Below are 13030 nucleotides of genomic sequence, written 5' to 3'. Positions count from 1 at the left end.
GCCTGGAAAGGATATTGTGATTGTTCAAGGTCACAATGACCCCCTCCAGATTTTGAGTCCAGATGGGCTAGTTCAGGCTCTTATCTCAGATGCCACAGGATTTATAGGCAACATAAAAACTTGATCTTAAGTTCACAGAGGGGTAAATCTGGAGAATCAGAGAATCATCTTCAAAACAAACAACTTGGTCAAGTAAATACCTACTGACAAATGTAGATTAAAAAAAAAAGTCCAGATTTGGGGATGTGAGGCTTGGGAAAATAGGTCTAGGCTTCTCACCAAGTAAGGAAATACAGCAGTTTCCACATATATGGAGTGTTCATTCTTGAAAGAGCAATATTTTCAGGGAGACCAGAGGGAACGGTATGATTTGGAAGATTTAGAGCAGACCCCCAAATTGTTAATTAAACTTTCCAGGTGATTTTGCTAGCCAGCTAGACTCAGGAACTTCTGATCTAGACTACCCCCCTAGCTTTGGACAGGACTGCTACCAAGGCAAATAGAAACTGACCTCTATTTTTTTATTTCACATTCCTCCTTGGTTGCTTACACCAGTGTTCCAAACCCTCATTACCCCCACGTGCTCACTCACTTCTGTTCTATCCTCATTTCCTCTGCAGCAGTAGCCTCTTGTCTTCTCTTTACAAAGAACCATGAGTCATAAACTCCTGCTTACACCCAGTGCTGCATGACTGTCCAGGCCAGACAATCTTACTGTACATGAGGAAATCAGGAAGTTGTAAAATCCAAACAGACAAAAGAGAAATTCAAGATTCATCACATACTGCTTGCTACTGACCAAACAGTTCTGTTTCCCTACTCATGCACAGTACTGCAACGAAACCTAAAACGCAGAAACTGAGACTTAAGACACTTGGTATCAGAACATTCATAATTGCCTTAAGGAAATGTAACAATGAAAATGCTCTGGCTCAAGATCCAATTAGCAATAATCATCACAAAGCCAAATGCAGATTTCTTCCTGAATCGAATAAATGCAACCAATAATGATTGGTGCTTTAATCCAAGTTAACACACACACACACACACACACACACACACACACACACACACACACACACACACACACACACACACACACACACTATCTGGGCAATCTCTCTTAATTTTCCATACAGTATAATTTGCAGAAAAATAAAAATTACATTGGACCATTGACAACGTGCTAACACGTGACAAGCAGTAGTTTCCCCAGGTCAGAGCCTGGAAAAATCCTCATATGCAAACAGTAGGATATCACCACACTCTCTCTCACCTGGGACGCACTTCCCTGTTGGGCCAGTGGAAGAGGAGGTTGTTTTCCAACAATGACAGATAGATCTGCAGCTTGAATGGACCACCCTGGTGACTTGCTGCACAATGCTCCTACAATGGAATGCAGGAAAGGAAACCCAAAATGAAAAACAGAACAAACTGCTTTAACAATACAAGTCTACTATAAGAGTCTGTGCATTGAAATATGCTTTATTTATTTATTCTTTATTTTGCCTCTCCTAGGGCTTCAACTCTGAGTCTGGGCTCTGTCCCTGAGCCTCTCTGTGCTCACGGCTCTACAAACTTGAACCACAGTGCCACGTCTGCCTTTTTCTGAGTAATATATTGGAGATAAGAGTCTCACAGAGGGGGCTGGGAAGGTGACTCAGTGGTAGAGCACTTGCCTTGCATGCATGAGGCCCTGGGTTCGATTCCTCAGCACCACCTAAGCAGAAAAAAAAAGCCGGAAGTGTTGCTGTGGCTCAAGGGGAAGAGTGCTAGCCTTGAGCTGAAGAACTGAGGGACAGCGCCCAGGCCCAGAGTTCAGGCCCCACGACCGGACCCCCCCCAAAAAAAAAGTCTCACAGATTTTCCTGCCTGGGCTGGCTTTGAACTATGATCCTCAGACCTCAGCCTCCTGATTTGCTAGTATTACAGGCCTCAGCCACCGGCACTGGGCTTGAAATATGCATTTAAAGATAATCAAATTTTGTATTTTCTTAATGGGAATTACATAATTATCAATCAGCACAAAAGGCGGGTCTGGTTTTATCTTACAGGGCTCACAGGAAAGCCAGTATATGATAAGGTCATCTCTTCAGTCACACTAAAAGCTACATATCTACTTTTGAGCCAGCCACTGTTTTTCTCCAAAGACTCTAGTGAAGGAAGCATCTAGTAAACACATGCTGGTGATCACAAAGAAATACCAGGTGAAAATGGGCATGGATTGAATACTAATTGAGCCAAAACCTAATTTTAATGCAGCATATATTATCTATCAACGTGCAACTTGAGCAGCAATCATAAAATCCAAAGAGACACAGAGAAACTAAAGATTCAACAAATACGCCTATTAGCATACTATAGTATACTATTAGCATACTATCTAATGGGATCTTTTAAAAAGTATAAGATACAGAAAAAATGTCTTGTGCACATATTCACCTTTCTACTAAAATTTAATACAGTTTATTATTGAATGTACGTATGTCTATTCCATTTTCATTAGGCCACAACAGTCAAGCAAAAATAAGCCACTGTATTATAAATATGCGAATGAGTGAAAGAATAAATGAATAAGTGATGGATGAGTGAATGGATGGATGGATGGATGGATGGATCTTCCATATACCTTTCCATTAGAGCTTGGGGCTTGTAGTAGTTTTTATGAGGTCAAGACCTATGCTCTAATAAAAATGAAAGCGGTTGAGGATTTGATCTTCCATCGTACTTCTTTAGTCCTATCTGCTAAAATTATACTTTTTAAAGTACTGTTGATACCCAATTGGCCACATTAAATGCAAAGAATCAGTTATTTTATAGCTATTATAAAAATAATTCCCACCATAGTAAAGGCTGAAATGAATTTTTCATCTTTGATTGTTGGAGCTGATCTGCATATTTGTTTAGGCTGATTTTAAATTTACTTTGGGTTTTCTAAGCTCATGCCAGGTAACAGTAGGAAGGAGAAGGCCTGGAATTATATTGGGTGTCAGAAAGAAACTATTCTGGAGCTATGAATATGATCTCCAGTGTGAGTAATCTGTAAACAGGTAAGTGAGCCAATTATCCTTGGGTGCATGGCAACACATCTCAGTAGTCATGATTATTTTCATCCATACACACTCACTATTTTTAAGAGCACAGCTCAGCTGGAAAGGAAAATAGCTTCCATTTCTTTCCAGCACTTTTCAAAGTAATGAATAGTAGCCAAAGTACTCTTCCTTCTAACTAACCTACTCAGTTAGCATTTATTTAAGCTTGTCTGGGACTGTTTGTTATGCAAAGAAAATGATTTCTGTAGTCCTTAGTATCCCCATGTGTAATGTAAACCAACCTAAGCTATCATGTCCATTAAATCCTTAGAAGAAGCCAGGCATTGGTGGCTCACGCCTGTAGTCCTAACTACTCAGGAGGTTAAGATCTGAGGATTTAGGTTCAAAGCAGCCCGGACAGAAAAGTATGAGACTCTTATCTCTGGTTAACTAGCACAAAGCCAGAAATGTAGGTGTGGATCAAATGGAAGAACACCAGCCTTCAGTGGAAAAGCCAATCAAGATCACTAAATCCTGAATTCAAGTCCCAGTACTAGGACAAATAATGAATTCATTAATTAAATCCTTAGAAGACTTTGTTCCCCTACCAAGAAGATTGTTGAGCTATAAATAGTCTCCAAGTTAAATATTAGTTCACAAAATTCTACTTAATCTTACATATTGTTTCCCTAAAGAAGGTCTTGATTTTTATCTTGCACTGTCTCAAATGAAGGTTCAAAATAACTGATGATCATTTTTTTTACAAGCAGCTGGATTTTGCCCACCGAGCTTTATGAGTTCACTGTTAGGAGAGTGTTTGCTTGTATACTGATGTGTGCACATAATCCTATTTACCTGGCAGATAAGGGTTTATAGAGTCCAAATTACAGCCTCCTCCCATTCTGCTGAATGCACAGAACAGTCAAATACAATGCAAATGTTGTAAAATATTAATTTACTTTCACATTGGACTGCCTATTTATTTCAACAGCACATGTGTGCTCAACACTATTACAGTAATAAGGAGAGTTAATATCACTTGCTGTATTCCATCACAGGGAATAAACACAAGAATAAATGTAAGGCAGTGAGGATCCATTGCAAAATGCACAAGCAACATTAAAAAGAAACAATCTACAGAATGTTTTATACTATGATATACACTAAAAATGGAAAGTTTGATGTTTCAAAAGCACATTGGAGAAACACAATACTATTAATAGTGGAAGATTATCACAAAAGGTGGCTGAGTAATGATATGATCGTCCATAAAGACCAGGAGGTACTGTGGGAGACAAGGCCAGCGTTAAGGGCACAATAAAAGAAAATCTGTCATACACAATGATAAAAAAGTACATTTTCTCTGTATGTTAGAAGCGTAAGTGCATATAGGTTAGCAGCTACGGTAATTATCACTAAAATCTTCTGCTAAATAACTCCTTTGAAGCTTGTCATGTTAAAGGTCACCTTTGTGAAAAAGGAGAGTTCTTCTCAGCCCAAATCAAAACACTGCAATCTGGGGAACCTCTGCCCCCAGTTCTGATTATACTACAATGAATTTTGTGAAAAATAGGCGAGACACAATTTTTGCTTACATTAAGGCAATTACCATTGCGTTTTCATTACTCCACAAATGAGATACATTAAAAGTTATAGAAAAATCAATCAAACATTTCTGCAAAGAACATGTCAAGCATTGTATAGTGCTTGTTGTTTTTTTTTCTTTTCCCTAATAGTTCTAAACATTTTAGTCTACATGGAATGATAGTAATATTTGTATAAATATTTGTAATATGCGAACCAGAAAGGTACATATTTATAAAATACATCAAAACACCATTTCTATAAAGAAATTTACCAGTATGATATTATTTTGTTGATTTTATAATCACATATATATATATATATACATATATTAAAAAAACCCAGTCCAACTGCAGCAATTACAGCTCTTCCAGACATTTTTAAATGTTTGTAAAACTAGCACCCTGTATTACTCATCATTTTATTACTCCTCAAAGAAAATTTGAATGAGTAAATTTATTTCGTTAAACTAAGTGAAATGAAACAGCACTGATGACTCAAAAATTCCCATCTGAAACAAAAACGAAAGAAGTCCCGTATGGAAGTTCTAAAATGAATATTCTCACCTCTGCTGGTATTTGTACAATTTATTGTTTCTAACATATGTAGCAAAATAAGCTGGGCTTGCTTTTGATAAATACAATCAGAATCGAATTTGTCTTTGGAAGCAATTTAGCTGACCAGATCTAAATATTTCATACAAGCCGATCATTTCGAACTAACCTATTACTTGTGTTGCTCTGAAAATATAAAGTAATGTGAAGTCAATCTATCTCCCCTTAAGAGCAACAAATAGTCTGGCTTACTGTATTCTGTCACTTTGTTTATGCAGGTATTAAAGCTTTCCGAAGTGTATTACCTTCAGATAATATTCACTCCTATAGTCACCTACATGAGTTTCAGGGGCTCATGATCAACTAACTTCTTATAAAAATACAAAGAATAAAAACCAGGTGAATGGCTACAGTCTGTTTGTTACCAGAAACTGTTGTTCAGATAGATACAGAAGGAAAATTCACTTGACATTTCAGAACGGAAGAACATAAGTCCTTGAACTGTAGGATGACTACAAAAACAGGAGCTATACAAATGTTTACTAGCATTGTAATAATCTCTCAATGCTGGCTATTTCCAGGAATGCCCGGCTAGTGAATAAGAGCTCTTGAAACTGCTGACAATCTTCAGCATGTGACATTTAACCTGATGGCTCAAAAGGTTTTCTTCAATCTTTCTCTGAAAGACATTTAGAGGCCTGAAGCCTAGTTATAATATTTCCAACAAAGTACCACTCTATTTATCAAACCCTCTTAAAACGAAATCTAGACAGGAAAATGTTGTCTTTCTCAGTCCCTAATCAAGAACAAACATTTTTTCATACTTATTTTTAGCCCACATCTATTTGTACACTGAAAAAAAAAAATCTATGCTCACATTTTACTCCAAGGAAAGTACTTTTCCACACATTACAAGGTATAATCCAGGACCTGCAAGGCATCATGCAAAACTTCTGTGCTTTATATTATTCTTGCTTCGCATGTATTTATCTCACCAAAACTAATAGCTCATTTCAACCACAGCAATGCTTCCTCTGACCAGGCCACAACAAGCTTACCAACCACATAAACTCACTCACCAGCAGACACTCATAAACCCCCTGTAAAAGTGGAGAGCGGAGGAGAGGGGAGGTACCTTCTCAATCCTAGCCCAAGGAGGAATTTCATTTTAACCCATTTAGCTATTCAACCATAAAACTCTAAACTGACTATAGAGTCACAGATAATCTTGACACTATTATTCTCAATTACTATTTCTTTGCAATATCAAAGTTATTAAAATACTCTACTTGATTTGGACTGCCTGGGCAGCCCAAAGTTTCAGCAAGGAAAGCTAATTGTCTGCTTTCTATTTTTGCCGTAATATGATTTTTTCTGGACCTAGAAGGCTTCATGTAGTGTTGCCTTAATGAAAAAGCATAATACTCACCAAATTATGTCCTAAAATAAGTATAAGTTGTTCACCTAGTAAAAGTACCATGCAACCAGGCACTAGGGGCTCACCCTACAAGCTTAGCTATTCAAGAGGCGAAGATTTGAAAATGAAGGTTCAAAGCCAACACAGGCAAACAAATCTGAGAGACTTGTCTCTTATTAACCAGCAAAAAAAAAAGCCAGAAGTGGAAGCATGACTCAAGTGGCTGAGTGCCAGCGGTGAAGGGAAGAGGGTGAGGCTCTGATTACAAACCGTATTACCAACATTGTATGCTAGTACATATGTACCAGCATATAGCACACACATGCGCGTGCATGCACACACACATACACACACACACATAGCATCATACATTATATTATCAGTTGATTAGCTATCAGCTTATGGCGTATCTGGCTTGACCGAGAAAATAAGTATTTAAATTTAAATGACTACTGAAGATCATAAGCAAAAGATCCAAATTGAGAATGAATGCACTCAGAATGTCTGTATACTGTCAGCACCAGTTTTTATAATAGCTGTAAAGTTTTAAAATGTGACAATGGAGATATACTTTCCGAAGAAGTCATTTCCTCTGAGTAAACCATTTAGAAAGCCAGCCATCTCTCTCAGCAGCAGGAGCTGCGAAGGATGGGGTGCTCTTCACACATGAAAGGGTTAAGTGCCTACAAAGCCAAGAGCACTAGACTACAAAAAGAAATGTTGCTTTAGTAAGCTCTGAAAGGTTTCTAGCAAGTACCAAATACTTGTTGATCTATGCACAATAAACGCCAGTAGGACTGTCAGCCTCCTTTCACTGTCTGGGGAGACACATTTACATACTGTACCCAGTAGGAACAGCTTGTTGGTCTCCTTTAGAAAAGTTGAGTAGCTTGAAGCCTCATTCAGTGTCTCCCATCCAAATGACTCAGAGAAGATACAATTGAAATAGTGAGGTCTCTTGTCTGGCTTGGACAGCACAAACACAGTGCATAAAACACTTGGAGTAGTTCAGGCAAACCCACCTGAATGGACGAGAAACACTGTCTGTTGCCATGGCAGCCTGATCTAATTACATGAGTGATCAGGGCTGAAGTAAGTGCATGGAAAACCTACACCACTGACACTTATCTGTATGATGAGAAAGACAGGCAGGCAAGCAGGAGGTTCAGGGGAGCCCTACAACCTCAGCTTTATGTGCAAGGTGGCATTCAAGCCGGTTTATTTGCAGAGCTCCTAAAATATTGACTGATGGGTGCACAGTTAGAGGGCAATCCAAGATTAAATGCCACAGCATAAACCATTATGGTGCAATCCTTTTCCAAGAGCTCATGTGCAGGTTTTTATATTTTTGTCTTTTTTGATTCAGGTAGCTTCCTGGGGGCATAGCTTCAATCTAAAAATGAGCTCAAGCATCAAACTACCTTTGAGTAAAAGGTGGGCTTATCAGGGGCTTCTAGGAACTCCCGGGTTCCTGTAGAAACTCAAACAGAACTGGCTTAGCTAACACTGTTGGAAAAAGTAACTAGTTATGTCTAAAAATAACAAGTTAACTACCCACTACGGGGGTACAATATATATGCAATATATGATGATGCTGTTTAAATATTAAGAGCAGCCTGCATTATAAAACACAGATGTCATTGAGATGTGACTACTACACTGCCAGAGGAGAACTTATTTGCATACACATTCCCGCGGATGCAGTGCACCGGAATGCCTCTCTAAGGCATTAGTTTTTATTCTGTGGGTGTAGAAGGGTCGTCTAATTTTACTGATTGTAATCCCGTGGCTCTCACAGGGAAGCTAAAGACCTTTTTCGGGGACAGAACCAGTTTGGAGGAGTCCCTACTGCACAACATACGGTAAACAAAATAAAAATAGCTTGCCGTTCTTGTTAGCCACATCGCGCATTATATAACCAGCTTCCGACTGGCTGCTTTTTTTTTTTCGACCTTACTACTCTTCAGCAATTTCTCAATTTTTCCCAAGTGTTTATATTACCCTCTTATCTGTAGGCTTATAGATCAGCAAAGCAAAACAAAACAGCAGCCACAACCACGGGATAGAACTGCATCTCCAACGTTGGAGAAAACTGATTTGTTGTTGTTGTGTTGTGTTGTTTTGTTTTCTGGCAGTCTTGCTCACCACCCTACTTCCCTTCTCCTACCCCCCCCCCCCGCACCCAACTAAGGTTCTTGCTCAATCTCCCTAGAAAACCTGAATTGTTTCATCGCTTCCAGTCAACCCCTTACGTGGTCTGAAATAAAATGAAAGCACAAGCCACCGAGTTTCAGAAGGCGGCCTGGGGGCAGATCCGGACGCCTGCAGAGTCAGCCAAGGGGCCACCCAGGGCCCCCTCCCCAGGGCGATGGCCCTCGCCCCCGCCAGCCCTGCCCGCACACACACCAGTACACACACACACACACACACACGCACACACGCACACACACACACACACACACACACACGCCGCGCTCCTCCGACACGGCCTCACCTCTCGCTCCGCCCGTCCGGCCCCCTTCCCTGCCCCCTGCGGGACCGGCCTGCGCGCTGGAACCACGTAGGAGGCGACGGCAGCAGCGGCCGCGGGAGTGGCAGAGTCCCCAGGCCGGCCCGGAGTGAACGAGCAGCGGGGCTCCAGGGCGCATCCCCAATCCCCGCAGAGCCTCCACCTCCTCCTCTTCCTCCTCCTTCTTCCCCTCCTCCTGGCTTCATTCACCCTCCCAGCCGCCGCGCAGCCGTTCGTTCACTCCCCGCGCAGGGCAGCGTCTGCCGCGACTCCGGTGCTCTTGCCGCGGGTGCCGGCCGGCAGCGCGGGCCCGGGCTGGGGCGCTCCCCGGCTCCCGGGCGGTGGTAGCGGCTGCACATGATCAGGAAGCGGCCGCACCAACAGGGCGGCGGTGGTGGTGGTGGTGGTAGTGGTGGCGGTGGCTGCAACCAGGGCCGCTGGAGCCACTCTGGCAGCGCTCCGGGCACCCGCACACCCCTTCCCCCGGCGCGGTCACCCCTCGGCGCCCCCCGCCCGGTACCCGGCCGCGCGCAAAGTCCCGGCCGCCGGTAGTCGGTGCAGTCCCTTCCCCGCCTGCAGCCGGACACCCGGAGAGGCCGGCCTCCGTGGGGGGGGGGGGGGGAGGGGGTGGGGAAAGACCCCCAGACCCAGGACCCCAAGCCCAGGCGATCGCCTGCGGGGAAAGTCCAACCCTTCCTGAGCCCGGGTGGTTCTCACCGCCCTCTCCGCTGGCGGGGAGGGGGGGGGTTGGGGGGCAGGGAAAGGTAGAGGATCGGGGGCAGCACGACCCGAGGCCGAGGCCGCCTCCCCCCTGCGCCACCCGGAGGGAGGCGGACATGACTTCGCGCTCGCCGCCGGACTAGCAGCCGCCGGAGCCGGGCGCCGCCGCCACGCTCCCCACCCGCGCCCCCCGCCCGGGCGCGCCCCTTCTCCGGGGCGGGCGCCCACCGTGGCCCTGGCAGCCCCCCTGCTGGCCGAGCCTGCGCCTAGAGTGGGGTACCAGCCGCCGGGGAGGCTGAGGCCAGGGACTGTTGTATGCACACACACACACACACACACACACACACACACACACACACACACACACACACACACAGAGCACGACGCGTCGATTTCCTTAGCTCCTCTTCCAGCTGTTTTCCGTGCAGCCGTTTGGGCTTAGGGGGTTTGTTTGCTGGTTGTTGCTTTTGACCCCTCTCGGGAGAGAGGGGTGGGGGGGATGATTTTTTTTCATCTAAATAGGGAGGGGGGGGGAGAGAAGAGAATGGGGGAGGGGGAGAGAAAGAATCAGAGGAGGAAAAAAAAATAGCCACTTACTGTAAAGTGTAAATGGATCTGGGGTTGCGTGGGGAAGGGGGACAGAGGGAGAGAAACAATGTCTTGCGGCTGCTCTGGCTCTGGCTGCTGCTCCACGGGGCTTGTTTTGGATCCCCCTGCAGTGAAACAGGTCCTGTACGGCTCCGCCACTGTAGTAGAAATGATGTCTGCGGTATACTCTGCTCTCTCCTCCTCCTCCTCCTCCTCCCTCCCCTCCCCTCCCTCCGCCCGTCCCCCCTCCCTCGCGCTCGCTCGCTCGCTCGCCCGCTCGCTCCAGTATGTAAATGTGTAATTGAAGCCAAATATGGAGCAGTTGGCTGCCGCCGCCGCAGCTCCAGGATCCGACTTGGTGGAGGTGGGGGGAAGGGGGCACCCTCGGGCCGGCGGCCGGGAGAGCCGCCCCGAGCCCCGCCAGCGCACCGCGCGCCCGCCGCCTCGCGCCCTTAACCCTGGGGTGCACGCGGCCCCCCACCCCCGGGAGGAGGCGGCGGCGGTGGGGGTGATGGGGGGGTGGAGGCCGGCGTCTCTTCCCTCCCCCCCCCCGACTCCCACACACCCCTAGCGTGGCTGGGGATTGGGGATCCGGAGCGCAGACACCGGCCCGCCCGATGGGACCGTTTCTTCCAGGTTTGGGAAAGGGGCGGGGAGTTGGGGCGATGAGGTAATTTGAGGGGTGACCGCGCGCAGGGCTCGCGCGCCTCCCCAGGCGTCTGTATCCAGATGGAGAGGACGGAGAAGACAGCTGGGTACAACTCGGGCAACCTGGTGAAGGGGACTCCTTCCCTCCCCCCCCTCCAAAAACAAAAAAAAGGTTTCCAGGCTTCCCCTAGGCACCCGTGCAATCCCCACGGGGGAGGGGGAGCCGGGCTCGTTCTAATCCCGCCGGGTCCTCGGTCCCCAGCGCTCGCGGAAGCCGGCCCGGGATCACTGAGATCCTCAAACCCCGTCGTCGCCAGGGCGTTTGCGGACCTACAACCCTCCGGGTGGTGCAGACTACCTCGGCGGGCAACTCGGCAAAGTTTTAAGCCCCTGGATCCCGGTGCGCCCCCCGCGCCCCCCCCCCAGCGCGTGCACCCTCACCTTTCCTAGCCTGCGAGAGCTGGCGAGCGCGGCGCCCTCTTTTCTCTCTCTCTCTCTCTGCAGGTCAGGAAATCGGCTTTGGGTATGGAACTCCCTCCCTGGGCTGGATTAGACAGACAGACGACCAGCGCGCGCCCCTTCGCCCATTCATTTAATCGGAAGTGAGGTAACCAGTGTTGGAGAAAAAAAAAAAAAAAAAGTAAACTGATCTTTAAACGGTGGCTCTAGAGAATCCACACCGAAGGAACTTCCTCTGATCTCAATGAGTAAGCGCGGCCCCCAACCCCATGACACCCCACGCCACCGCTCGTACCACCACCAGGAGAGTGCGATCCTTTGGAGAGAACGCACCTAGCCAACAGGTGTGGCCGCTGGCGGGGGAAGGGGCGCAGCCCACCCGGGCATCGCGCAGTGTGGAGGTCTCCCAGCCTGCGTGCAGATAACGCTGCAAGACCAGTAGGTGTCAGGGCAGCATTTGACCTCCTTCAAGTGCTTAGAACTCAGTGTCTAGAAACCTGAGCCCTCCCTCCCGTCTCTCTCTCGGGTAAGCTGTATTTGAGAGACCTTTGTGGCTACATGTACTTGTGACCTAACAGTTAGTCACCAACTGAAGCACAAAAAGAAAATCACCACGAGAAATGTGTCAGCTAAGTAACTCTACTGTAGAGCCAAAGCCCTGGAGAATTTTTTTTAAAGTAATACTAATGATAAGCATCCTAAAGAAGGAGGAAGGTGGAAAACCCTGGACATGTTTTTTTTTCTGCCCTTCACATTTGGAAATGCTGTGCGCATTGACACAGTTCCTTTAAATGGAAGTGCTACTGCTCATTCCCACTGGTTTTCTACAACTTTCTTTTTCTGTTCATTTAAAAATCGGTGGTTGTTAGCTTTAAACCTCCGGTTGTACTGAAGTGACATTATTGGTCTCATTACAGCCTCTAGTGGACAGTTAACATCAGTTTCCTGCAAAGGCTCTGCCTTGTTTTGTTTTCCTGGACAAGCCTTAATGAAGGTGAAGGGTAATAGTTCAAACAACGTAACGGGGCATATCTTTTGCCCGCACTTGGCACAGCTACAACTAAAAGGAGTTCAAGGCTGGACATCGGTGGCTCATACCTGTAATCCCAGCTTCTTGTGAGACTCTCAGCTGAAAGTGGAGGTGTGGCTCAAAGGGTAGAGTGCCAGCCCTAACAAAGGAAAGAGCCTGCACTCTTGAGTTCAAGCCCCAGTACCGGCATAAAAAAGAAGGTGGAAAAAGACTGGTGTTTTGTGCCGCAGGTATTACCGTTGCTGGCCTGTGAATAAACAGAGCTTCTGCTCTTCTTTTCAGTTTCAGACAGCTTTCATGAAAACCTAAATTCATCTAAAATATTTTTATAACAGAAAATATTGGTTGCCATGTTTTTGGCTTAACTGAGATGTTTTTATTCCAACCTATCATCTGCAAACTGTCCAATCCACCTTCACACTATTTTTAGACATCTTACATTTAAAGAAATTTTATGGGGAGGGGGAATAAGCTAATATTGTAATTATT

The 13030-nt window shown here is 45.7% G+C and overlaps 1 protein-coding gene across 8 annotated transcripts in view; it reads right to left on the bottom strand.

The window, feature by feature from the left end:
- The window catches only part of Atxn1 (ataxin 1), a 414394-nt gene extending 402795 nt beyond the window's left edge, over nt 1–11599 (bottom strand). For 4 of the 8 annotated variants that reach the window (XR_011372246.1, XM_070024521.1, XM_070024515.1 and 1 more), the window contains exons 1-2: nt 10414–10592; nt 1277–1386 (exon numbers count right to left, since the gene is read on the bottom strand). The gene's annotated coding sequence lies outside the window, so the exon portion shown is untranslated. Of the gene's footprint in view, nt 1–1276; nt 1387–6047; nt 6101–9081; nt 9223–10413; nt 10593–10969; nt 11034–11493 lie in introns of those variants that run through there. The other 4 variants (XM_070024519.1, XM_070024520.1, XM_070024517.1 and 1 more) reach the window with 4 other exon arrangements.
- Nucleotides 11600–13030: the final 1431 nt, after the last annotated feature.

This window comes from Dipodomys merriami, unplaced genomic scaffold (assembly GCF_024711535.1).
Source record: "Dipodomys merriami isolate MVZ:Mamm:240054 unplaced genomic scaffold, mDipMer1.0.p SCAF_16, whole genome shotgun sequence".
Classification (NCBI taxonomy): Eukaryota; Metazoa; Chordata; class Mammalia; order Rodentia; family Heteromyidae; genus Dipodomys; species Dipodomys merriami.
Note: the sequence above shows the minus strand (reverse complement) of the source record. Positions and strands in the feature narration are given on the sequence as shown.